Here is a 27,795-nt window from a genome sequence, read left to right on the forward strand (position 1 = left end):
TCAATCTCTTTACTTATAAGTGGTCTGCTGAGATCTTCTATTTCTCCTACAGCTAGTGTAGGTCATTCATGTTTTTCTAGGAATTTGTTCATTTCATCTAGGTTGTCTAATTTGTTGGCATGCAGTTGTTCATAGTATCCTCCTATGATCCTTTTTATTTCTGTTGGGTAAATAGTGATGTCCCCCTTTCATTTCTGATTTATTTGCATCTTCACTTTCTTTTTCTTTGTCAATTTAGCTTAGGGTTTGCCAATTTTATTGATCTTTTCAAAGATCCAACTTTTGGTTTTGTTAATGCTCTCTCTCTCTTTTTTTTTTCGATTATCAATTTCATTTATTTCTGCTCTAATCATTGTTATTTCTTTCCTTCTGCTTGCTTTGGGATTAGTTTGCTGTTCTTTTTCTAGTTCCTCCAGGTGTACAATTAGGTCTTTGATTTTAGCCTTTTCTTTTTTTTTTAAATATTTAGAGCTATATATTTCCCTCTCGGCAGTGCCTTCTCTTTCATCCCATAGGTTTTGATATGCTGTGTTCTCATTTTCATTCGTCTCAAGATATTTACTGATTTCCCTTGCAATTTATTTTTGGCCTACTTACTGTTTAAGAGTATGTTATTTAATGTCCATATATTTGTGAGTTTTTACTTTCTCTGCCTGTTATTGATTTCCAGCTTCATTCAATTATGGTCAGAGATGATGCTTTGTGTAATTTCAATGATTTCAAATTTATTGAAACTTGTTTTGTGACCCAACCTCTGGTCTATCCTGGAGAATGATCAATGTGCCCTTGAGAAGAATGTATATCCTGATGTTTGGGGTGCAATGCTCTGTATGTATCTGTTAAGTCTAGTTCATTTATCATTTGTTCAAATTCTCTCCTTTCTTATTGTTCTTACGTCTAGATGTTCTATCTATTGATGAGAGTGGTATACTGAAGTCTCCAACTACTATTGTAGAGGTGTCTATTTCTCCCTTCAGTTTTACCAGCGTTTGCCTCATTTTTGGGGGTGGGGTGGGGCAATCTGTGGTCGGGTATCTGGGTCACTCTAGAAAAGTCTGTTTTTCATTTACCTAGTCCAGCCAACAGAAACTGGATTGAGTGAGCACACTTCTTGCCAGCAGCTCTATCTGTCTGCCCCCTCCTCCGCCATCCTCCCTGGGGGCCCTTTTGTATCCAGCACTCCTCAGCAGCTGGGTTTCTGCAGATTTGGAACCCTGTGCCTGGATATGCATGTGGTTCTAACTGCTGTGAGTGGCTCTATAGTCTGTGCCCTTGGTGGAAGGGATCTGGGCTGCTGCCTTTGGGTGACTCCTAAGCTGCATGGGACTGAGTCAGAGGAAGGGGAATGGACTGGTTTGTCCAGGATGGAAATTTCCTAACTGATATTTTTCTTTTTCATTGATTCTGTATTTGTGGAGTCCTTCTCCAGTCTATACCATCCTCCAGAGTTCTAAGAAAGTGGGATTTGCCCTTTCATTCTGAATCTCTGGGGAGTCTTTTTCAGAGGTTGTCTTCTGTCATCATGTTGATGATGTCACTTTAGAATTATAAAAATTTTAACAACATTGCTTAGTGAGGATAGAATACAGTGTGCAAGAATAAATAAACTTAGAAATCTCACTGGCTTAACACAAGTAAATTTTATTTTTGCATTATGCAAAATATAATTTTGTTTTTTGGGGGTCTCCTCCATTTGGTGACTCAGAGATCTAGGTTCTTTCCACCTTGTGACAAAGTTTAACAGTGGAAATGAAAAATGGAGGAGGCAAACTGACTCAACTGTTTCAGTCAAGAAGTGGCACAGATCACTTCTGCTTATGGCCCATTGTCCAGAACTGGTCCATAGCCCCATCTTAACAACCAGGGAGACTGACAATGTAGGGGAGTTCACTGACTATTTGTTGAGTGCTAACTGTGCCACAGTGAATTTTTATTGGAGCTTGTATTTTCTGGAGCAAATTTGATTAATTCAAGGAACACTTGTTCAGTTTTATATTCCACATAACTAAATCAAACCCTTAATCATTTTTATTTTACTGAAATTGTCATATTAATTAATTTTGTCATGCAAATTTTACAATAAAGATTTGATTCACCAATAAGGTTTTTGTTCACATCAAACTTGTAAATATGTAGCTTCTACCACTGAGTCTTTTCTTTTGTGGCCATTATTTCCACAAACTCCTTTTTCTGATTAAGTTTTAAGATGCAAAAATTTCTTTTTAAGATTTCATTGTTATATCAAATTATATTCAACAATATATTTTAATCATGTGCAGTTTATCCGTTGCTGCTTTACTTTGTATTGATTATTCCTACCAAATATACTATTTCATTGATTTTAGTTTTCAGTGTTATCAACATCTCCTGGGTTGTTTCCATTATTAAAAATTGTCACTATGTGCAGTTTTATTTTCAATTATTTTTCCAGTTAGTAATTATTATGAAACGATGAATTGTATTTATTTTCTGGCTAATGCATGAGAGAATTTAAACAATTCATTCAGATATCTCAGGATTATCAATCAAAACCCAGTCAAAGGAATTCCAAATTTTTCCAGGCTAGAATGCCAGGAGACCTTTGGACAAAATGTTAAGCAGGCCAAGGTCGCCAGGTAACTGCTTCTTTCCTTCCTTCATGGACAGAAGGATTTGTTTACCTTGTACTAGAACAGAGTCATTTAGCAAGCCTTAGGGCTTTACATTCACAAGAGATACTTTACGTAAGTCATGATAAGTTAAAGGAAAAAAAGGACATATTCTTTTAATTTTCACTCTATCACCCATTTTTTTGTGTGCTACTTTGTTATATCCCTTTAAGAGAACAGTAAAACTCTACCTCTCAGTTTACCAAATAAGAAAGGCAAAATTGTAACTGGATGGCATCATTGTTGATAATCTTGAATATGAGACAGGGAGCCATGTCACCTACCTGTGAAATAGTGAGTAGTGCTTGTGCATGAAACTCAATATTTGTTGCTTCTCTTTCTTATTCTAGAAAGATGTCTAATCTGGAGTAGAAAATAAAGATACTTTGTTAAAAACTCTTCTGATTGATTTTTTTTTTTAAATTGTAGAATATAATGTATTTACATAAAAGGGACAACTTTCCAAGTGCAATTTAACAAGTAGTTAGAGAGCAAATTTCAAAGAATATTACAGGTTACAATTCCACAGTTTCAGTTATTTCCTTATTATGAAATATAACATATATACAAAAGGTGATATCTTTCAAAGTATGATTTAACAAGTAGATATAAAGGAAATTTCCAAAGTTATTATGAGTTATAGCACCATAGTTTTAGTTATTTCCTTATTGTGAAATACAACATGTATACAAAAAGGTGGTAACTTTCAAATTACCATTTAACAAGTAGCTAAAGACCAACTTTCAAAGGATACTATGGGTTACAGTTCCACCATTTCAATTCTTTCATTCTAACAATTCTAATACACTAGCAACTAAGAAAACAAAAATTATATAAAGATTCAGTATTCATAATCCTTTGTTAAATTCCATCTTGTCTATTGCTACTCCTTCCTTTAGTTAAATCACTTTCCCAGTCTTCAGGGATGCCTGGGCAGTGACCACCCTAACCTGTTCTTGTTGAAAAGGAGTGTCAACTTCATGAGCAAAAAGTTGGAGTTGATGTTCTTGAAGAGGATATTGCCTCTGGGTTTTGGGACGTAGTTGGCATAGGAGCAGTCTGAAGGATCTAAGTTTCTGATGAATAAAGTTAGTGAGTGAAACCTGTATAGAGTCTCAGATAGGGATCCAGGCACTCTAAGGTTTTTGGGACTACTGTTGACTGGGCCCATCATATTGTGGTCATTTGGCATATCTAGGTAAGGCTTGCATAGGAGTAACCTCCAGGACAACCTCCTGACTCTATTTGAATTCTCTTAGCCACTAAAACCTTATTTTGTTGCCTTTCTTTACCCTCTTTAGGTCAAAAAGCATTCTCAATCCCTCAGTGCCAGGGTCAGGCTCATTCCTGGAATCTACGTCCCACGTTGCTAGGAAGGCTCATTCATCTTGGGGGTCCTGTCCCACATTGGGGGGAGGGTGATGAATTTATTTGCAGAGTTAGGCTTAGAGAGAGCTGATTGATCTTTACCTTTTAGGATGTCTGGCCCCTTACCTGACTTGTAAAAATAACTGATATAATTTGGAAGCAAGGCAAGGAATAAGGAAGGTTCCTTTGATCATTGGTTAAAAATTATCCTTCAACAATGTAGAGAATGATTAATATTTCTGTAAATGTGAATCTAAGTCTTTCATATTTTCTGATCAGTTTGTGTACTATATCCACCCGGGCAAAGGGCAAAGAGAAAAGAGTAAAGAATTTATTAAGGGTTAAAGTAAGTCAAAATTTCCTGCTTAGAATTTGTCAAGGCAAGGCAAGACTGAGAGATTTGGCCAGTAAAGAAACCATGGGTCATTTCTTAGACCTAGACGGTTAATTACAATAGTTGGCAAGAGCAAGAGTAGGCAAAAGTGCATGCTCCCTGTGTCCTTGTCCAGGGGGACACTGAAGTACTAGGGGCCAGAGGACTGCACATGGGTGATAGGACACCATATTGCTGAGGAGCCAAGGCATGCTGCAGCTAAGGGGTTTTATAGCCTGTGGCTATATCCAAAGGAGGGTGAGGCAGAAAGTCTCACACCTAATTAGAACTCAGGAGGCGATAAGAAACTGACTTTTGACAGACCTTCTGATAGATGGGGAGGTGAATGCGAAACAGCCTGTGGCAGCTCTTTGCAAGCCTCCCTGTGACACTGCGTTCTGGGAGGATAGCAGGGGGTTCCAACAAGACGTAGCTCAGCTGTGGTTAAGCCTTGCTTCTGTGGTTGATGTGGACATGTGCAAGGTCAACATGATCCCATGATCCCATGATCCCATCCCCTCCTAAACAGCACTTAGGAGCCATTTGGGAGACTGGGTGATTTTGTCATTAAAAAATGAGTTTGACCTGAACAAATTCTATTTTGAGGTAAAAAGAAGATGAAACAGAATGATTATTCCAGTAAAAAAAAAAAAAGGTTAATTTAATAGACAAATCTTCACTAAACTTGAAAGTCATTGATTGGTTTAAACTTTAAATTGTTAGAATAAAGAAATCTGACTAAGTCACATTTTCAGACCCAGTTACCTGACGCTCCATGAGAATAAATTTCTGTTGTTTTAAGCCACTCAGTTTGTGGTGCTTTGTTATGGCCTTAAGAAACTAACAATTTTTTTTTTTTTTTTTTTTTTTTTTGGCTTTGCTCTTTGGTGCATCATTAGGAACCCATGAATTTTTATATATTTAGTGTATTTCAATCAATTGCATTATTGCTTTTTTGATGTTCAAATAGCCAAGGGGCCCCATCAATGTTGGCTTCTGTGTCCTTTTGACACATTCATTTGTCATTAATGGATTTCTAGCTTTGTGGCACAAAATATCCCAGGCTCATCTTGCATATATCCTGCCCAGACCTGAAATCTGACATTCCTTTAAGCAGCCCTGATTTTTTTTTTTTTTAGTTGAAAATTGTAGTTAGAAACCCCAAACTGCATAACTCACATTATTTTTATTAAATATGAAAGCTTATATATCTAAAATTTTATTCCAAGGCAATAACTTTAGAACCTAGTATTTATTTAGGTAATAAAACTGTAATTGCTTGTTTTATTTTATTTTAAGCTTACTTTTAAATTATTTATATAAATGGGGATGCATACCTTTCATTTTAAGTCTACCAAAAGTTGAGTTAATAACTATATACCAATGTTTTACTTTTCCATATGGCACAATTTATATTCAAAATTTCCCAAAAAGTTTGAAATGAGGAATGTAAATGAAATCTCAAATGTTTTCATAGCTATTCAAATAAGAATATCAATTTCTTCAGAGTTGGTATAGTAAAAGCTTTTAAAAAACTTTTAGAAATGTGATGGTAGGACAAAAGCTGTCAAATTCAAATTTGTAACTTGGAATAATTGAAAGGCTATAATTTAGGTGTTAGCAGACTCAGGTGCAGGAATGCATCATATTTAAATGAAATGTACAATGCTGTACAGCAGGAACTGTCAACCTGTGATCTGAGGACCTCTGGGAGGGTTACCACAATTTTCAGGGGATTCCCAAGGTCCTGAATCTGTATGTAGTCAGATTTTCTTTGTAATATTTCAGCTATAGCAACATATCCCAACAGACTGAATACAGAAGCAGTTATGAAAATCCAGCTGTCTCTATTAAGCCAGATAGTAAAAAGGAGTTTCGCAAAACTATAAAACAATGCCACTTTTTTCACTTTTTAAAATGGAAAAATGTAGTAATTTTTCATAAAAAATGTTATTTACATTAACATGTAATAGGTTTATTTTAAACATGCATTAATATACAACTAAAAATTTTGTTTTTACTTCTAATACAGTAAACATGGACATACATAATCCACAAAAACAAATGCTTGTTGAAGTACTCACATATTTTTAAGGATATAAAGAGATCCTGGGACCAAAAAATTTGTGAACTGCTACTCTGTGGTATTATACCTGCACTGTTTGTTTACTACTTATGAGTATGGATGGATAGGACTAGATTTTTAATGTAAATATACACATAGACTTTATAAACTTAATTTTCCTTAAGTACCTTCCTGAATATTAGACACAATGCCTAACTATAATTTAATTGTGTACCTTCATTAGGAATATGAGATTTACTTTTCCCCCGGTTACATGAATGCTGAATAGAGAGCTGCTCTAATATAGGGACATAACTCATTGTATTTCAACTAGGCATATAAAACCAAATATTCAGTTTAGAATTTAATTGATGAATTTGAAGAAAATGGGATGTTCTGAAATTTTTACTTTAGCTTCTTTTGAAGTAAAGTTAATTCTTGGTGACAAAGGTCAAACTTTACTCTTTTTGTATGTTTACTTACTTTCCATTGTAATAAAACCCATACATACTTTTCTTTGTTGTTTATCCACAGAGAGTCCATTTCAGACTGTCATTTCTTAGTGGTCAGAAACTCCATCTGCTTAATGTGCTGTCACAGTGCCAATAGGGCCTGGTCCGATTCACAAGTAAGTACTGACTGCTGTTTGATGAGGGTGGTCCACTCAGCTAAGTGCTTCTGGAAATAAGCCGTTCAGCACTGGCCAGAAAAGAGCTTACCTTACAGTTAATTATTTCAGTATCAAATAAGAAAACCTACAAAGCTGGCATATATCCCCTTCACGGGAGAGTGATTTGGTTCTCATTAGGAGACTGATGGAGTTCTGGTTATCAGGCCATTTAAGTCTCCGAGTAGGTACTTAAGCCTTTAGAATTAATTTTGAACTGCTAGTGCCAGAGCATCTGGTTTTTACATCAGTACCAAGTGATTTGGAAAGGCAGAGAGTAGTTTGGCAGTATCCGGAAGGAAAATAAAAACCAGAAATGGTAAGGGATGCAATTGGGGGAGGAGTCAAATAATGGAGAAACAAAGTATTTTATGTCTATTCTGTACTTCCAGGTTCCAGTTTCTTAGTATGTTATAATAGCCCAGTTAAGAGTTTGTACCATTTGAATCGTAAGTTTGAGTATGAAATTCCACGTTCTTCAAAGTAAACCATCAATTCTGGATTATTCCTTTTGGTTTGCCTACAGTCAGGAAAAATGAACAGTTTTTTAATGTGTGCACTTTAGTAGGTAAAAACGCCATAAGGAGTCAGAGGAGAGCTCTAGTGTGGCCTTTGCATTCGAACAGCTTCTGGTGTCTTGACCTGTAAAACACAGGGGAGGGGGCGAAGACACAGTTTCATACACTTTTAGCACTTTGTTGCCCTCTCAGCCATTAATCCGGTGCTGAGGCTACAGAAAGTGCTCAATAATTGCTTGTTGAATGCAAATATTAACAAATGATTGTTATTCTCGATCCGTTGGAGATCCGGGCCAGGTTTTGGGATCAACCCGGACAGTAAGTCCAGAAGCTTGCTTCCTGCCGGGGGCGGAGCTTCAGGAGGGCCGCCGGGCGGGGTGGAGGTCGGGGGCGGAGCTTGCCACCGGTGAGGAGGGCGGGGCCGGCGCGGGGACTTCCCTTGGGCTGAGCAGCGCAGCGGGTGCGGAGGGTGCGCACCAGGCGGCCTGTGGGAGGGTAGCGAGACTAATTGGGGGTGGGTGGGTGCGGCGCCGCCTTCACCTGCTGGCCCTCGGGTCCCAAGAACTATCCCGGACGCTGCTGGAGGCGGGGCGGAGGTTGTCGGGAGGTTGAGGGCGGCTCGATCTCAAGTCCTCTGGTGCCTGCGGCGGCCACAAGCATGTGTGCTTGCGCGTGTTTATCTGAAGGCCCGCGCGGCTGCCTCCCTCTCTCCTCCTGCTTCCTTAGTCTGGTCGGAAGTCGGCGCCTAAGGCGGCGGCGCGTGGCCCCGAGCCTACCGGCTCCTCCCTGTCGTGCCTGCGCCCCTAGAGCGCGCCCTCACCTTGTCCCCCAAAGGGGTCGCCTCCGACCCCAAGCACTGGCGGGGAGGGAGCGCTGTGAGGACGAGCCGTCTTCTGCCTTGAAGTCTTGGACTGGTGGTGGGAGTTCCTAAGACTTGAGCAACAGGATTTTAAAGCACGTGTCTGTTGTTTTTACTTTTAGGGTTTTGGCCAAATTTGGCAAGGGCACAAAATAACCACTTACCCCTTCTCACCGAGGAAGCGCGGGAGAAAGGGTAAGTAAGGAATGATCAGGGGTGGAAAGAGCTAGGACTCAGAGAGTGAGCAAGGGAGAGAAGGTTTATATACAGAACTGTCCCTGGGGGAACTTGGGGCTAAATTCTACGTTTTCATCAGGAACCTGAGGCTCACCTTCAAGGGTCACAGGCTTCAAGGCCGAAGGATTTTTTCTTTCTTTATTTCTTTTTAAAGCTTAACTGTGTCTAGAGTTGGTTGGGAGTTGAGCAGCTTGGCGTAGATCTCCTTTGGCCATTGTTCTTAACCTTCAACTCTTATCACTTGGAACCTGGGTCCCAAATTTTCTTGCCTCAGGCCCATTTCTTATTAGCTAGCTTTAACTAATCCCTGAGACAGTAAGAAGAATCAAGGTCCTGGGAACTCTTCTCAGGGCTCTTTACATTTTAAAAGGAACCCCGTGTAAAAATCCTTTGGAACCCCAAGGCACAAAGTTAATGGTTGTTTTGCAAGTGATCAAGTTCTTTTGGGATCTCTTTGCGGAGAGAGATTACCAGGTTGGACCTTTTTCTCTCATCTTTCACTGTGATACCCCTCACATACCTTTTATTTACTTATGAAAAGTTGCAGAATAGCACGTTGGAATCCATCTTGGAGGTTTACTGTGGTTTTCAGTGTGGTCCTCTCATCAGTTCTTCTCTAGGACTTCTCCATCACTTTTCCAGTATACCACCCCTCTCCCTTTATTGGTGAAATGAGATACGGTTTCGCCCCGAAGTTTGGGTACTTCTTATGTGTCCGATATTGTCATATATGAATAAACGTTTTAAATTAGCTAAAATTCAGGTTAGCTGGAAACAAAAATGTAGTAAACCGTAATCTTGGATGCTTACATGGGAAAATTGGAATTACCCTTGACATTGGCTGCTTGTGTCCTAAACCTGCATACTCAGTTGAGATCAAGTGGTAGGTGACCACATACTTCACTTTATGAAAGTTTAGGAAACAATTGTGTATTGGTGATGGGTTCATTCATTAATTCAGAAGATATTTATTTTCTCTTTCTTACCATGTGCTGAATAGGATAATTTTTTGAATTGTTTAATAAACTTGAAAAGGACCCAATATTTGAAAACCTGGAGAATGTTAAGGATGATATACTTAGGAAAATCAATACTGAAATAGACTAACTTGCGTTGGTTTCTGTACATTTAACCTCTTGTTTTTATTGAAGTGAAAAAAGTTCTTTTGTCTTTTTCTGGTTCCACAAGTTGCATAATGTGAAAACCAAGTTACATAATGTTAAATCTTGCAGAGATGTAAAAGGTTAAAAGTGAAAGTCTCCTGTGATCCCACTCTCAAAGATGGCATTGTCAACAATTTGGTGTTTATTTCTTCAACTTTTGTTCCATATGTAAAATTACTATTTGGTAAACTTTTGAAGTAAATTTCTGCTTCATATTCTTGACTATTTACTACCCCTCTTCGCTCCACCCAAAATCATTATGTAGAAGTAGCCTGAACGTTTTAGTTTTGTAGACATGGACTGGAATCCTGGCTCGTAGTTCATTAGCTGTGACACTTTGGGCCAACTTCTCTGTTCTTAACATCTCATCTGTCACACAGAACATTGAGTGCATTAAAAAAAGATTGTGCCTGGCATATAGATAATCAGTTTTAATTTCCCTTCCCTTTTCTCTATCTGGATACCCATCACTTTCTTCTCATCTTCCTTTTGATTGTGGAAAGCAATCAAGTTCTTTCCTGTAGGGGTTAAGCGTCCCAGTATTTATTTGCATTTTCCCAGGGATCACTGTTATATCTGATCCTGGGTCATTCCACAGCCCTGCCTAAAGAGTGTCAGCTTGAAAAATGAAGGGAAAGAATTTCTGTGATGTGTTTAATGGCTCCAACACTGTTCCAAAAGTGAGGACATACTACTGAATTTAGCTGAGTGTTTAAACTTAGGATTTCTATTTCAGAAATGTCTTTGGTTTATAAGAATTACAATAAAAATGCTGATGTTTCATGTCCAAACTGTCAAGATTTTGCCAAGTTGTGGGTTTAATATATAGCTAAGCTGTGTATTTAGTGTATCTAATACTGCTCTGGAAGCTGAGAAAGACGTCTACAGACATCTGATTTCACACCAGACATCTGGTTTTACTTTGCTAAGGAGTACATTTTGCCAGTAGATTATGGGCATATCAGCTGTACTGCTGTAGTTTGTCGTATTTCTGTCATAAGCTCTGGTCTTTAGGGCTTAGTATGATGTTTTATTCAAATGACAGCATAGTAAAAATGAGCACCTGGTCAGATAAGCACATTTCCCACTGGTATCTTTTAGTGTCATTATTCTTGCAAGTTAACAAGGCAAAATAGCTTCTGTCCTTGTTGATTTTTATATTAGGAATTTATGTGCAAGAAAAATACTCTTAAAAGCCTCACTTAAGAACCCACTATATGGTGATGTTAGCAGAAAATTGTGAATGTAATTAATATCACTGAAGTGTACACAGGGAAGTGGGTAAAATGTGAAATTTTGGGTTGTATGTATGTTACCACAGTAATAATTAAAAAAACAAAGCAAAATGTTAAGTCCCCAAATTGGATCCAGCCCAGGGTGGGAAGGGGAAGAAACCTATTGTATTCCAAAAGTTCATTTTCAAGTCTGTTGTTTGTAATGTTTAACAATGTACTTACAGGAATAAAATAGTGTTTAGATTTCCAGATCAGAACCCCAAAGCTTTTTTTTTTTTAACTCATTGTGTGCCTGTTATGTATTACTGGTACTGTATCTTCTAACCAATATTTCCAATAGTGTTTTGGATGAAAAGTGTACACTGAGTTCCAACCTGGAATGGCTGATCCAGGACCCCTCCATTTTGAAGTAGTGAAGAGTGTAGAAAAACTCTAGAGGCTGTCATTCCTGGGTTCCTGGAGGGTAGAAGGGTGGGTTTTGTCATTGGTTAGGTATATGATCTTGGACAGAAATTCATAAAATGGCGTAATTACTTATGGGGATTCAGTGAGATGTTTATAAGTAGCATAATGCCTGGCACAGAATAGGTCCTCGGTAAATAGTTGCATTCACTTTCCTCTAGGTCCTGATCAAAGAGCAAAGCTTTCCCTTCTCTTGCACATCCCAGACTGACCCACTGGCCAGCATTTGTGGTTCTAACTGAGAGAACTGTGCATGGGATTTGGAATTTGGAAAGGCATGTGGAAAGCCATGACAGAAGTGGGGTGGTGAGGATATAAAGATGAAGAATCACTGTCCTTGACCAAGGAGTTAGAATCTAGTAGGACAATATCCATGTAGATTAACAGTTCAAATTTTTGTCTTAATGGATACAAGTGGAAGTACAAAGGAAGCCAATGGAGGCTCTTGATCCCTGACTGGGAATGCCAGGGAAGGGTTTTAGTCAAGGTTATATTGTAGCAGAGACTTGAAAGCTGAGAAGGAATGGCAGGTTGACAAGCAGCAGGGAGCATTTCCAGATGGAGCTGATATCATGAGTAGTTGTGTGGCATTAAGACAGCATCATGTGTTTTGGGAACTATATGTAAGTCAATTATATTGGAAGGTGAAAAGCAAGTCAGGAGTGAAAAAAAGTTAACTCTGGATAGCTAATTCAGGGTGTACACCCTGTGTCATGCATAGTAGCGAGCCATTTAAGAATTGTTGAGTAGGGGAATGCCATGAAAGATCACTGTAAAGGCAGTGTGCTGGGTAAATTGGGAGTGGGGTAAAGATGAGGGGTGGGGATATAGCAAGATTGGAGGCTAGAGCAGACATTACATTAGTATGGATAAGAGGTTGAGAGTGAGAATGTTTAGGAAAAATATTTAGGATAGAGGATTAACTTGTCTTTGTGAGGATACTAGGATGACTCCCACCTTTCTGGGTGGTAAAGGGGAAAGAAAAGAGGAAGCAGTGTGAGGGAAAAGATGAAGAGTTCAGCTTTGGATAAGTTGTGTTTAAAGTGCTTGGAGGATTGGAGTTGTCTGGATGGTAGTTGGAAATAGTGTCTCTGGGGCTCACAAGAGACTTGGAAGCTGAGATAGAGATTTCTGAGGTCTTATCATATGAGTAGTAGTTGAAGGCATGGATGAGAATAAAAATGGTTAGGGTACTCTGTTTAGAAAGAGAAAAGGGCTAAAAGCAAGCCTCAGAGGAAATTGTAATTTTAGGGGCAAACCAAGAAGGAGAATGCAAAGATACTGAAGGACAGTGGACAGAGAAGTTGGGAGAAAAGAGAGAGTGGAGCATTTCAGGCCAAGGGCAGAGAGAATTTCAGGAAGAGCCAAGTTAGCATTTGATGCTGTAAATCAAGTGTGTTGAAGACTGCAAAGTACTAGTAGAAGTCATTGGTTTCCTTGGTATGGTGAATGCAGAAGCTCAACTGCCCTGGGTAGAGGAGTGAATTAGCGGGTGAGGAAGTGAGGACAGAGGATACATGTGCTTGGGTCTCTGCAGAGATGCTGATTAATTGTTCTTCAGTTGAGATTTTTAATTCTACTCTGACTGAGAATGAGAACCACTGCTGCAGATTTTCTTGTTTAATATAGAGGAGAGAACATGTTTTATGCTGAGGAGAGGAAACCCCATAGAAAAGGAGTTATTGAAAATACAGTTGTCTGTAATAGCTGTTCCTTGGTTGTCACACTTTTCTTGTGAATAAAAATGAGGCTGTCCCTTTGTTTGCTTGCTCCTTCCCAGCTTTTTTTGTTCATACCTGACACTGCTCTTGAATGTCTCTTTAACCCTACTCTTTGCTAGCGCAGAGTTTCACAGTTTGCTTGGTCTTACCTCATCTGGTGTTTTTGGAAACATTCTCTAACCTAATCCAGTTGTGAGTGAAAAAGTCCTTTTTCCTTTATTAAAAATTGGAAATTTTCAAAGGAGTGTACCTGGCAGCTAAAGGGAAATAACCAAACCAAACATTCTGTCTTGTTCTGCTTGGTTTATGGTCTTTGAGGGAATACTTAGGGAATAAGGGATGTTTCAGCTTACATATAGAGATAGTGGTATTTTTCTCCTGTTGTGGCATAAACTTCCTCTGATTTTGCCACCACTGATTTATTATATATTAGACAGCTAAAACAGACCAGAGTAATTAAATCAGAATCTCTGGAAGATAAGGTCTAGGCATTGATAGTTTTAAAAGCTTCCCAGGTATTCTAATGGTTAGGTTAAAATGTGGACCCTCAGGAAAGTCTGGGATTGCGAGCCAGAAATTGTAGGTTAGATTCTTGCAAGTTTTTAATAGTTATGTGCCCTGGATAAAATTACCTAGACTTTTGTAGGCCCCATCAGTCTTCTACAAATGGGGATAGTAGTATACTTGTCCTGTGTGTCTTGTAGGGTTGTGCATATCAAAAGAAGTTGTTTGTGTGAAGGAGCATTATGAAGTGTCATGCAGATGTGGTTATAACAATGAAATGTGTTGACCATTTCTAAGAGTAGATAAGTCAAGAGCCAGCCACCTTGTCCGAAGATACTAAACATTTTATGGATTGAGATTTAAGATTCCACCATCATGAGTATTTTGATGATGCAATTTACTACATCCAGGTAATGCTAAAAAGTCAGTGAAGGCCTAAGGCAAAAAAGCAAATCTTTAAAGAAACAGCAGTTAAGCACTTCCGATTTGGCTGTTAATTCTAATTGTTTACAATTATACAAAAGTTTATTGTGATTAAGATTATGAAGTATGTAAATAATCTCAACATCAAGAATTTAAATGTTCAGTATTAAAATGCTGGAACTATATTAGGTGCTTATTTTTAAGATCTGTACATTAAAAAAATATGGTTCTCAGAGAAGATAATAAAAGCCCCATAAAGCACCTAGCAGCATCACAAATTCAATTATATTGCAGGTTCCATCATGTTTGTTAAGTATACAGGGACATAGACTGCATCTCTGTAAGGTGTGAAGCCTGGTATATTGGTGTCAGTCATATAAGAATTATCATCCTTACAGTATTACAACTGTCATTTTACTTGAGAGGTGATATTGTTCAATGTCAAGGAAGCTGACTAGATATGGTTGGTTCCTTTACTCACTGTTATACTATAACTCTCTGAGCTTCCTGTGTTCAAATGGAGATGCATTAGTTTTCTGTAACTTTGTAACAAATCAAAAGTGGCTTAAAACAACAATAATCATTTATCATCTCATGGTTTCTGTTGTCCAGGACTTCAGGAGGAACTATTGGGTGGCTCAGAGTCTCATGAGGTTGCTATCAGATGGCAGCTGGGGCTGCAGTTATTAGAAGGCCTATCCTGGGCCAAAGGATTCACTTCAAGGTGGCCCACTCATACAGCTGGCAAGTTGGTTTCGCTCCACTTTGGGCTTTTCATGGGGCTGTTCTCACAGCATGGGAGCTGGCTTTCCCTGGGGCAGAATCCAAGAGGCTAAGCTGGAAACTGCAACACCTTCTGTGACCTATCCTTGGAAGTCACACTCAGTCATTTCTGATGTCTTCTGTTGGTCTCACATGCCAGCCCTGATCCATTGTGGGTGTGGGAGGGGACTAGACAATGTTATGAGGCAAGGGTCATTGGTCACTGTCTTGGGAGGCCTCTACCTGCTGTAGGATTGCTTTGAGTTTCAATTAAAAATTTATGTAAGAGTCCTTTGAAAGCCATTTAAGTGTGTACAAATGTAATAGAGAAGTGATACTTAATATTTAAGCTGAATAGAACTTGAGTTACTTTGCTTTGTGTCATGCTAGCGTCATGACACCTTCTGCCTGCCCAGAATCTTTTTTTTTAAACCCTTTATTATTTTTTAGAGCAGTTTTAGATTTAAGAAAAAATTGTGCACACACAGTTTCTTAAATAAATTATTAACATCTGCATTAGTGTAGTACATTTGTTAACAACTGATAAACCAATATTGATATATTATTAACTAAAGTATATAGTTGACGTTAGGGTTTACTCTGTGTCTAGGTTTTGGAAAATGCTTAATGTCATGTATCCATCATTACAGAATCATTCAGAATAGTTTCACTGTCCTAAAAATGCTGTGTTTTACCTATTTGTCCTTGTCTCCTTTCTCTGAACTCTTGGTATCCTCTGATCTTTTTACTGCCTCTTTAGTTTTTGCCTTTTCCAGAATGTCATATATTTGGAACCATACAGCATGTAACTTTCTCAGTGACTTCTTTCACTCGACAATATGCATTTAAATATCCTCCATGTCTTTTCATAGTTTGATAGCTCATTTCTTTTTATTGCTAAATAAAAGTATTGTATAGATGTACTGTAGTTTGTTTACTGATTTACCTTATGGCGGACATCTTGGTTCCTTCCAATTTTTGGCAATTATGGATAAAGCTGCCATAAACATTTGTGTGTAGGTTTTTGTGCGCACATGTTTTCAACTCATTTGAGTTGATAGGTAAAATAGTTGCCCTTGACGGCAGATGTTTGTTAAGGAGAACAGACTGCTCTGGGTAAACTTCTAAAATGGCTACTTTCCCCTTCCCCCTGCTGGAGCAGGGGAGGATTTCTTTCTCAGGTCTTTACAGTGTGAATCTGGTGGAGCTCCTGGAGGTAAAACTCAGGAAAGTGTAGGGGAGCCTGCTAAAGCTGGGCTACCAGGAGTTTCTGTTTCCCAAGTTACCTCAAGCTCAGTCTACGGCAATTAGTCAATTACTCTAAATATTCCTACCAAATGCTAGTTTTAGCAGATGTTTCTTCTCCTGGCAAACTTTAATTCTCTATTTCTGCCTTTTTTTTCCTATAGTTTGGTAACAGTGGTTTGCCCTGTGATCTCAATTCTCTGAGGGATCCAAGAAGAGTCATTGATACTCAGTTTTTCACTTTTTATGCTATGAAGATAAGGGTTACAGCTTCCACGCTCTATATATGTTGGACTGGAAAATGAAAGTCAAATATTTTTCTTCTTGTTTTTTTGATTATTTATTTTATTTTGTTCAGCAAATCTCTCCTTTAATAATAAGTTGGAGCAAAAGGTATTTCTCAAGTTTTTCACATCTCTGGTGTAGAATTAGCTCATCTAATGGAAGGCAATTATAAACAAAAAGGGTAACCATCTCAAGAACCTGTTGACCTGAGTAGTTTTCTTAGGTTTCATCCTGCACAGTCCACCTCCTTGGTGAAATCTCTCTGAATGTCTCTGCTTGGTACCTCTTTTATGGCACTGGCTCTACTCTGCTTGGATTATAGTCATTTGTGCCCTTGTCTTACTGTATGTTAGATTGGAAATGTGTAGCTTATGCTAGATGAAAAACTTCTTAATTCAGTAAAGGATAGTACTGTCTTAATCTTTTCAGTGTCCCCCAGTATCTTCAACCCAGTGTGTTGCACTTCATTGGTGATTAATCAGTGTTTGCTGAACTCGGTTGGATCTCTGGTGGAACTCTAGCTTTGTGCCTCCCCTGAAATTTCAGATGCAGAGGGTCCATTTTTGCTCCTATGATGGTAATGGTGTTGGTGGCTCTTGAGAGAGCCATGTTTAAGCCTGTCTTATGGTTTCCTGGTTTTCCACTGGAGTCCTTAGTCTCTCCTAAATGATCAGATGTTTGGATCTGCTAGGTGTTCAGCCTGGCCTCTTCAGTGGTGACCGAAGCAAGCAAGCAGTCAATAGAGCAAACAAGCAAGTACACATCTGACAGTCGTTCTTGTATGACTAGTTAAAAATCTCATTGAACTCCTTTTGCTCAGTTTGATAACTCATAGCATTTTTTTACTTCTTACATTAAGAATACCCAGAAGATAAAAGTGTACAGCTTTCTTCTATGTAATAAATCAGAAAAATTTAATCTTTGTGATTTTATCCAAAAGTTTATTCTGAGAGATAGGTCTTTGTAATGCTGCTTTGACATACACTTTTTTTTTTTTTTTTCAATTGTGGAAACATATATACAGCCTAAATCTTCCCATTCCACTCCCTCCCTAGCATTCCATTAGTGGGATTAATCACATTTAGAATGTTGTAATATGTTGTAATGCTATCACCTTCCCACCTTCCATTACTAAAAATTTCCCTTCACCTCAAACAGCAACCCTACACTCATTTCTTAACTCTCCATTGCCCCTTCCCCCACGTCTCATAACCCATACTCTACTTTTCATCTCTGTGGTCATATTCTCTGATAATTTCTTTGTGTTTACTGTGGGGCTTAAATTTAACCTCTTAAATCCATAACAATCTTGGTTTTCTTTGATACCAACTTAACTTCAATAGGATACGTAAACTGTGTTCCTATGCTCCTCCATTTCCCCACCTTTATATAGTTCTTGTCAAAAATTACATATTTTACATTGAGTCCAAAACCACTGATTTGTCATTAGAGTTTGTGTATTTTATATTATGTAGGAAGTAAATAGTGGAGTTAAAAATAAAAAATTATTGATTTCTATTTGTATTCCATTGTCATTGTGGTCAGAGAATGTTCTTTGAATATATTGAATTGTTTTTTTTTTTTTTTAAATTTATTGAGGCTTGTTTTATGTCCCAGCATATAGTCTATTCTGGAGAAAGATCTGTGATCACTAGAGAAAAATGTGTGTCCTGGTGATTTGGGATGTAAGTTTCTATATAAGTCTGTTAAAATTCTCTCTGTCTCTCTCTCCTTTCTTTGTCTCTCTGTCGGTAGGGCTCCTTTAGTATCTGAAGTAGGGCAGGTCTTTTATTGGCAAAAATCTCTCAACATTTGTTTGTCTGTGAAAAATTTAAGCTCTCCCTCAAATTTGAAGGAGAGTTTTGCTGGATAAAGTATTCTTGGTTGGAAATTTTTCTCTCTCAGAATTTTAAATATGTCATGCCACTGCGTTCTCACCTCCATGGTGGCCGCTGAGTAGTCACTACTTAGTCTTATGTTGTTTCCTTTGTATATGGTGAATTGCTTTTCTCTTGCTGCTTTCAGAACTTGCTCCTTGTCTTCAGTATTTGACAGTCTGATCAGAATATGTCTTGGAGTGGGTTTATTTGGATTTATTCTATTTGGAGTTTGCTGGGCATTTATGCTTTGTGTATTTATATTGTGTAGAAGGTTTGGGAAATGTTCCCCAACAATTTCTTTGAATACTCTTTTTAGACCTTTACCCTTCTCTTCCCTTTCTGGGACACAAATGAGTCTTAAATTTGGACATTTTATTTTATCTATCGTATCCCTGAGATCCATTTCAATTTTTTCAATTTTTTTCTCCATTCTTTCTTTTGTTCTTTCATTTTCTGTTCTGTGGTCCTCTAGGACACTGAGTCGTTGTTCAACTTCCTCTAATCTTGTATTGTGAATATCAGAGTCTTTTTAATTTGGCCAACAGTTTCTTTTATTTCTGTAAGGTCTTCTATTTTTTTATTTACTCTTGCAATGTCTTCTTTATGCTCTTCTAGGGTCTTCTTTATGTCACTTATATCCTGGGCCATGGTCTTCTTGATGTCCTTTAAATCCTTTGCCATGTTTTTGTTCCTCGATTGTAGTTCTTTGATTAATTGTGCCAGGTACTGTGTCTCTTCTGATATCTTGATTTGTGTGTTTGGAGTTGGATTCTCCATATCATCTGGTTTTATCATATGCATTAAGATTTTCTGTTGTTTTTGGCCTCTTGGCATTTGCTTTGCTTGATAGGGTTCTTTCAAGTTGTAAAAAATACAACTTGTGGGGCATGTGTCTGGGTGGTTAGGGAGTCAGGGCAGCTTTAATAATCAGACCTCCCAGGTGTTCCTGGAGATTTAAGGCTATTGCAAGAGCCTAAGCCTTCATTTCAGTTTTGCCCCAGATTTTCTCTGCCGCTGACCCACAAGTTGCCGGCATTGACGTAGTGTCCCTGGGTTTTCCGAGCTTGCCCCCCTTCTCAGCTGTGATCTTCCAGGACCTCTGCAGAAGGAAGGCTGTGCTATGTCACTAGTGTGTGCCATCCCTCAAGGGAAGCCCCGGGCCACCAGGCCGTGCTGGGGCACTCCCAGCCTGATGCAACCCCCTGCCCTTTTCGCACAGTTCCTCCTTCCCAGCTCCATGGCTCTGGGCTGTGGGTACTGCCCTGGGCAGGAGTGTCTCCAGCCCGCTGGGGAGCTGGCTGCGAGCAGCGCAGTTTCTTTCTCTTTTTGGCTCTCCCCTCTGCCCCCCTGGCCCTGAGGGAATCAGCAGTCTCTATCCTTCACGCCAGGCACCGAGAGGTTGGCACAGCCCGCTCCTGCCGTGCTTCCCTGTGTGGTTCTCACTGTTTTAACTGCAGCTGCTCCTGGTTTTTTTTTTTTTTTTTGTTTTTTTTTCAAAAAGAACTAGTCTGTCTCCAAACGCCAACCCCCAGTTTTCCCACTCTGTAGCGCAGCCGCGGGGCTTTCAACCTGCTTACTCACTCGTTTCAGAGTGCAGACTCCCGGTTTCACCAAGTACACAGTCCCTGTGGTTTTAGTAGACCTTGTCTAGCTGGTGCATCGCTGAAACTGGTGTTCTGGGTCACTTTCTGGTTTTTATCTAGTATTTTTCACGGAGGTGTTTTTTTGCCCTGTCTCACCTAGCCACCATCTTAGGTTCTCTCTGACACACACTTTTATATATCTTTCTGTAGAAAAATATTTGTAGTATTTACAGTCAGCTTGTGAAAAATCATGTTGCTTGTAGCTGGAGGACACATTGTAAAAACATTACTAAGCCCTAGTTTGGAATCAGGTACAGCAAAGAAATTTTTAAAGAAAGGATATATTTGTAATGTCATCACATTTTTGTATTTTGGGATAATTTTATTTAATGTAATTTTTCACCTCATGTAAACCAATAGAAATCAAATCATCTCATTGTCCTTTCTGCTCTCTCTTGTAGATTTTCCTGCTGCCTTGTTAGGAATTCTTTCTTTCCCTAGCCATTCCATTCCTTCTCCATCTCTTGTCTGTATTTAACTCTCTACTTGTCTACCAATGGCATATTAGATGATCAGTGAGTTAGAAAGAGTAAAACAGAGATTGCAAAGAGCATTGGATATGTAGGGAAGAACTGTAGTGAAGGTTAGGGTTGATGGCCAAGGGTGTTCTTTAATATGTAGGTAATATTTGGACCTGTGAAGCAACAGTTGGTAGGAAGAGATTCGGGTTGCCCCAGCTATTTCGCCTTAACTTTTAGTTTTCCTGGTGTAGTAGATTATTTTCAAAGCATCGTATTTTTCAGGAACTTGTTTCTTTAATAGTATCTTTAATTAAGAGTTTCATTAGGGTTAGGTCTGAATATTGAATAATTATTTTTAGTTTTGCTAAATAATAACTGTTTAACATTGTGATTAGTTAAGGGTAGATTGAAACCTTTTATAAGCTAATTAGCCTGTGTGTTTTTTATGAGAGACTCATTATATCTTGTGTAAGAGAAGTTCTATAGTCTGAATGCAGGGTTATGACAGCACATTAGAAAAATATTTTGAGATGTTTGGTGTATGTGACTGCGTGATGTTAATATTCTAAAAATTTCATTGAAGCCTTTAATTTAAAACTTAAAAAATTGGGCATTAAATATTAATTTCCAGTCATTAAAGTGGTGATGCATTAGTGAAAAGAATGTGGAATTGGGCTATGAAGACCTTTATTCAAGTGCTAGGTTTGCCATCAGCTATGTGAACACAAAAAGTCACTTTTTGTCTTTGAACTTTATTTTCCTTTTGGAAAATGGCGATCACACCTACTTCATAGGTTATTTTTGAGGATTATATGAGCTGTTTATAAGAATCCTATGATAATTTAAACTTGTTAGAAGAATTTGAGGAATTGTTTGGTTAACATGTCATACTTGGTTGCTATCTTCAACTTTAAAAATTTTTTTTAGATTTATAGACAAGTAATAAAAAAGGGAAATAATGATTTGGGGTTAGAAAAGCTGATTATTTAGCTGTGTCTGAGAAAAAAATGAGTGTATTTTTTATCTGAATATGATAAGTCTGCTGTGTGTTCTTATGAAAGTTATACACTTTGGCACATTCTGCTTGTGTGCTTGGCTCCTAATAATATTTATTATCTAGTTGTCCGCTTCAGATATTAGCCTTCTTTCCAAAAGTGTGAATTATACTGCCACATTCTGTACAGTGACACATTATTTCCTGTTTACAGAAAGAAAAGTTTAGATCCTAAAGTCTTATGACCAGTCTGTATGGTTGAAGCCACTAGGGCAATGCAGAGTTAGGTAGACAAATTCTTGGGAAGAGAATAAAAATAGTATTTCGAAATTGAATTTCTGAAGCAGGTAATTGTTTTAATTATAGTTCTAGTTTCAGTCAAAATTTCCTTCTAGTTTAAAATACTTAGAGACAGGGATGGTCAGTGATATACTAATGAATCAGAATTATAGAAAAAGTTAAACTTCTGAGTTTGAGAACAAAATAAAATAAAATAATATTTTTCAAAATAAAAATTGGCATCTCCTGTCAGTACAGTTGATATCTTTTTTATATTGTATGCTCAACTCTTTATGTCTCTGCTAGTTTAAAGTTTACTTTTATTTTGTGGAGGTACAGTTGTCAACACCAAACAAGAAAGAGTACAAACACCTCCTATTAGATGTCATGTGACTTATAATATTGAGAATCGGGAAGAAGGCTTAACATGTATTGTAGAGAAGTGAGTGATAGAACAACTTTTCCCTTTTTTGATGTGTTTGTTTGAAACAAGTTTTCTTTGTAGTAATACACAGAATGTCAGTTTAGCGAATTGAACTGTATGACAAGATAGGCAATATTCCCTCCTTGCAAGTGGGCTCTCATTACCCAGGCTAATTGTGGAGAAATTCAGTGATCCTTATATTTCATGAAATCCCCCTGAATATTTTATTTGAGGTCTTGAAAGAAGAATAAAATGGAGGTATGACTGTTTTAGATGAAATGGAGAAATCAGAGTGAAATGGTTCAGTGAATGGCACAAATTTGAGGCCCACATTTATCTATGTTGGATTTTGTGAAAATAAAAACAAAGTGGAATGTGTCAACTCTGATCTTTTGTTACCAATATTCTTGTATTTAACTTGGTCTGATTGTTTAATATAGACTAGAGACGATAATCATTTCAAATTCCCAAAGAAGTAGAGCAGTACATTACTTTATTTTACCTTTCCGCAGTGTTCGATCCCACAATTTAAAATTGATGTTCATTGGATAAATAAAAGTATATTTGACACCAAAGTGGTGGTTAAGCTCTAGGTTGTACAGCAATCTTTGTAAAATTCCTCTGACCAGCTCACTCCCCTGCTTAAAATGGTCCGGTGGCTCTGATTGCCCTTGACGTTAAGGTGAAAACATGCTTAAGTTGTCCTGCAAGATATTATACCATCTGACTTTACTCACTTACCTTTCCAGTGCTTTCTCTTTTTTAATCTGGCCTTAACACTCTATACATCAGTCATATTAACTTAAAGGCAAGAAGTTCTTGTTTACCTTGGCTTTTGTTTCATTTCTTTATCTGGGTTATAGCGTCTCATTTTCTGAGTCCAAAGGTTTAGAGGCTGCTGTCCATTCTAGCTATCCCTGCTGTGTTCCCCTAGCACTAAATTCATAGTACAGAATTCTCATAAATACTTGAATTATGTGACCTTAAGAGGTTGTGGAGCAAACATGGAGATCAGCTTTGAAGGAAAGGAAGGACAATGAAAATAACAGATATAGTTTGAACACAGGTATTGTAGAGGTACTTTTGTTCCTGAATTTAGGACCCAATAAATAAACCATTTGGCTATAGTAAAGGACTGTGAGACATAGAGGTTGGAGGTAGATTGTGGAGAACCTAAATACTACATTATTTGTAAACAATCTGGTTTATAAACAATGGGGGAGGGAGTGATTGAGGATTTTTGACTCTGGAGCTATATTGGCAAAATGGTGTTTTAGGAAGATTAATAATAGGTGTATATGATCAGTCGGAAATTGGAGGGAGTGACAAAAAGTAGACCAATTGGGAAACTATCATTTATTTGCAAGGTAGTGAGGATTTGCATGATGGTGATTTTGGGAAGTGAAAGCAAGAGATGCTTGGAGACCATTAAAGAAAAGAGTGATAAAATTTGACTATTAAAAATAATTTCTGCCTTGCCACAAAAAAGAACAAAATGAAAACAAAATCATTAACTGTATTCAAAATGCAGAGACAAACTAGGAAAAAGGTTTGTAATTCCTAGTGGGAAAAGGGCTGATTTCCAAAATGTGTAAAGAGCACCTACAACTCAATAGGAAAAGACCAACACTCCAGTAGAAAAACGGACAAAGAATGTGAAGATTATAAATAGATAGTTCATAATAAGAGAAATGCAGAATAAAACTTCAGTATGGTACCTTTTTTTTAAATCTATCAAATTGGCAAAGAAACAAAATTTAAAAACCTTGTGTTGTTAAGGGTATAGGGAAATAGGCAGTCTCCTTGCTATGGGAGTATGAATTTGTGCAGTTTTTATTGAGTCCAGTTTGGGAATAGTTATCAAATTTTAAAATACATAAATAATTTGATTCTTTTGCTAGACTTTATCCTATAGATTTTTACTTGTGCAAAATCATATATATTTATTGATATTTTGGGCAGCATTTGTAAGCAAATTAAATGCTCATCCTCAGGGGCCCGGGTAGATAAATCATGGTACTTATAGTGGAGTTCTTAGCAGTTGTTAAAAAGAATAAGAGAGTTTATATCCCTGAAATGTAATAATTTTCAAGATGTATTATTAAGTCACAAAAAAGCAAAGTGCACAGTAGTGGATATTAGTAGGTTAGTGTTTTGGAGAAGATTGCATTAGATATATATTTTCCTGTATACGCACAAAATATCTCTGGAGGGAATTTTAAGAAAGTGGAAAGTGGTTGCCTCTGGGGATTGGAACTTGGTGGCTGGAGAATAGGGGTGGGAGGAAGTTTTATTTTTCATTGTATACCCCTTTTTGGGTACTTGAATTTTGTATTATTCAAAATGTACAAAGTAAAAATAAGAACGAAACATAGTCAATTCAAAATGTATTTCTGTATTGCATATTGAGCGATTAGGGAATAGAAAAAGAGTTAAAAAACCCCCCACCAAAATCCATGTGGTATAGAGGCAGGGGAAATGAAGATGTAAATAAAAGATTATGATTCAGAATATAATCCAGGTGCCCCAAATGAGGTATAAACAAAGATTTGTGGTGACAAAGGATGGGGTGTGAACAAGGGAGATTGCCTACAATTTCACAGAAGAGGAGGTGGTATTTTGAGTTGGCATCAGGAGGATATGAAATATTTAGGGTGCGGAGAAGGGTGGAAAGAAATTCTAGGCTGAAGGAGTAACAGTAATAAAGGCATAGAGAGGGAAGTTGAAGGGCATGATCATAAAACATTCCAGACAATGCTGGAAGAGAATTGACGAGATTCTGGATGTCTTTGAATGTTGAACCCGGCTTTGGACTTCGTTAATGTCTAGTCATCAAAGGTTTTTGACTTGGGTAGTGTCATGACCTGTATTTTAGAAAGGTATGTTTTTAGAGAGGACATAGGATAGCAGGGGAGGTGAGGAGATTGCTTAGGAGCCTGTTCAGATTCTGTGGGTTCCTTAAATGTAGTCGTTTTTTGGACTGTGCCTTTGCTTGACTTTCTTGTCAAACAGGATGGAATGCATTCTGTCTGAATATTCAGTTTTTGCCCAGGGTCAAGTCCAGGAAATTAAGATGAGGTCAGAGTTTGTTGGAAACTTCTGTGGGCAGAGTTGATCAACCAGGTATAGCTGTTCTCTTGGTTTTCTCTTACTATTGCAATTATGCCTTTTTTTTCCCCTCCTTCTGCTCCAAGAGTAGGAGTGTGTGTGTGTGTGTGTGTGTGTGTGTGTGTGAGCGTGCCTGATTTCTAGGTACAGATATCTTTGTTCTTGGTGTTGTATCTTATTCTGCCTTTCTGTTGGGGCTTCTGTCTTTTTCCCATTTGGCTTTGTCTCACTTCTTGCTTGTTTGGATTGTAAATCTCTCGGGGTGGGGGTGGGGGTTATTTAATCTTCTTGCTGTTTTGTTTCTTGCCAAGCTGATTTTGTCTGTTTCATTCTTCATTCTTAGGATAGCCAGTTACTTTCTTTCCCCATGCAAATCCAACCTATATTATATTTATGTATGTTAAATATAAATCTTATCTGTCCCCCAAATGCTATTTTCTCACCTACTTTTGCTTCTCTGTTACAGTAAGTCTGAGTTCTGTTTGCCCTCTGCTACAGAGGCCAACTTTTCTTAGATTTCTCTCAACCAATCGGGCAAGTGCATGAAAGTCAAAGACATTTTATTTGTGCCTAGTACAGAAAAAGTTAAAGACATTTTATTCCAAAGCTTTGCCCTAAGTAAATCGATATACATATAAATTCATTGGGTGTTATTGATTTTCTCTGTGACATGTGAGGTATCTAATTTAGTTGCTTTGTTGATGTTTCACTGTTTTGTCTCCTCATGCCTTAACCTTGCTCTTCCCTCTTTGCATTAAAGAAACATGAACTGAATTCATAGATTTGATAGGCACCACACTCAGTTTTAAGGACTGAATTTGTCCTTTAGCCTGGTATTAGATTGCTCAGTTTGTTTCCTTGATCTCTTTTTCTTCCTTATCCTCAGGTGTTAAAGCTAACAATATGTATACATTCATGCCATTTAATAAGGGAGGAGGTAGATTTTAACTTCATTTGTATTTCAGATTTTTCTCCTGTTGGGAGAGGTGCAGAAAAACAAAAGTCTGAGAAAAAGTATTCTCTCTTCAGCTTAAACCATGGACTATAATTAATAGTACAATTATAAAAATTGCTATCATCAATTGAAACAAATGTACCCCACCAGTGCAAGCTGTTAATAATAGGGTGGTCTATGGGAATCCTGTATTTTATGTTTGATAACCCACAACATGATAAACCACAACTGTAAACCCACAACTTCTCTAATAAAAAAAAAAAGTTAAAAAAAAAGTCAAATGGAAAAGATGTACTCTGAAAAATTGCAAAATGATTTATGGAATAAAAATAATTATGAGTGATAGTTTTTCTGAAGTGTGATTCTTTCTTGGGGAAAGTTTGCCATCTTATTAACATTGATTTGGGTATCTTTTGCTTTTAACAAATATAATTGGTTCTGAAGGTATCAGGCAATATAATATTTTCTTTTGTACAAAATCTAATTTTATGGTACTTTCAACTGAGTCTGGTTGTTTAGAAAGCATGCTGTTGAGGCCAGTGCCTTGGATTTAATAGAGTGACCTTGTTGGCTCATGGGAGGGCTCAGCCCTGGCACTTTGTCCAACACAACGCATATCCTAAGCAAACTAATATGGGTAAATTGGTGGAAGTTTGTCATACTAATAGGCCCTACCAATTGCTGGAGGTGATAGGGGTATGGTGGCAGTGGAGGAGAGCACATTAAATGCTTTTGCATCTTTAAAGAATAATGCAACTACTGCAGAAAAAGTAGTTTAAAATTAATTGAAGGTTTAGTTTTAAAATGTGATTTTAAATACTTAGTTTTGGAATACAATGTTTTGGAATATGCATATCTTTCAACTTTGTTTCAGCAATGAAATTTCAAATTCTCAGAGGTAGTTCAGAGGGCTGAAAGGAGCGCAAGATAATAAGGGTCTTCAGTACTTGTTAAATCTAAAGGCAACTCTAATTATAGTTTTATGGTAAAACTGATGTTGGGTGTAGATTTTATACTTTTCTTCTTTTTGTACCCCTTTCCCACTTGGAAATTTATTAGAATTAATGAGATTTGAGCATTACCTTATATATAGTAGATAAAATTAGTTGTATACTCAGAACACTCTTGAATAAGTTGCATCTGAGTGCTGCAATAGCAATTATGAAATCAATAACTCAGTCTGCCCTTACGTTTATTGGGAGTGGTGAATATTCACTGGCAGTAGTGAATATCTGGAAGACAGTGGAGTGTAGTGTTTAAGTGCACAGGCCACAGAGTCAAAATAAACTGGATTCATTTACAGTACTTACTGGGAAGTTTAACACTATGAGCATCAGTTTATATATTGTAAAAGACGGCTAAAAGTAAGGTTAACATAGGGATTACATGAGATGATTAGAATAACAAAAATTTTAATATCTTTGATACAGTGATAATATTTTGGACAATACAATGATATTCTTTACTAGACAGAAATTTTTATTTCATTGGAATCATGATAAAATTGTCATTTACA

General features: G+C 37.6%; 1 protein-coding gene across 9 annotated transcripts in view; it reads left to right on the plus strand.

The window, feature by feature from the left end:
• Window positions 1-8,066: 8,066 nt before the first annotated feature.
• Window positions 8,067-27,795, plus strand: part of IMMP2L (inner mitochondrial membrane peptidase subunit 2) — a 995,917-nt gene continuing 976,188 nt past the window's right edge. For 6 of the 9 annotated variants that reach the window (XR_005216988.1, XR_005216987.1, XM_037836359.1 and 3 more), the window contains exons 1-2: window positions 8,067-8,108; window positions 8,621-8,693. The gene's annotated coding sequence lies outside the window, so the exon portion shown is untranslated. Of the gene's footprint in view, window positions 8,109-8,134; window positions 8,154-8,178; window positions 8,236-8,620; window positions 8,694-27,795 lie in introns of those variants that run through there. The other 3 variants (XM_037836360.1, XM_037836362.1, XM_037836361.1) reach the window with 3 other exon arrangements.

The sequence above is a fragment of the Choloepus didactylus genome, chromosome 5 (genome assembly GCF_015220235.1).
Source record: "Choloepus didactylus isolate mChoDid1 chromosome 5, mChoDid1.pri, whole genome shotgun sequence".
In the NCBI taxonomy this organism is placed as follows: Eukaryota; Metazoa; Chordata; class Mammalia; order Pilosa; family Megalonychidae; genus Choloepus; species Choloepus didactylus.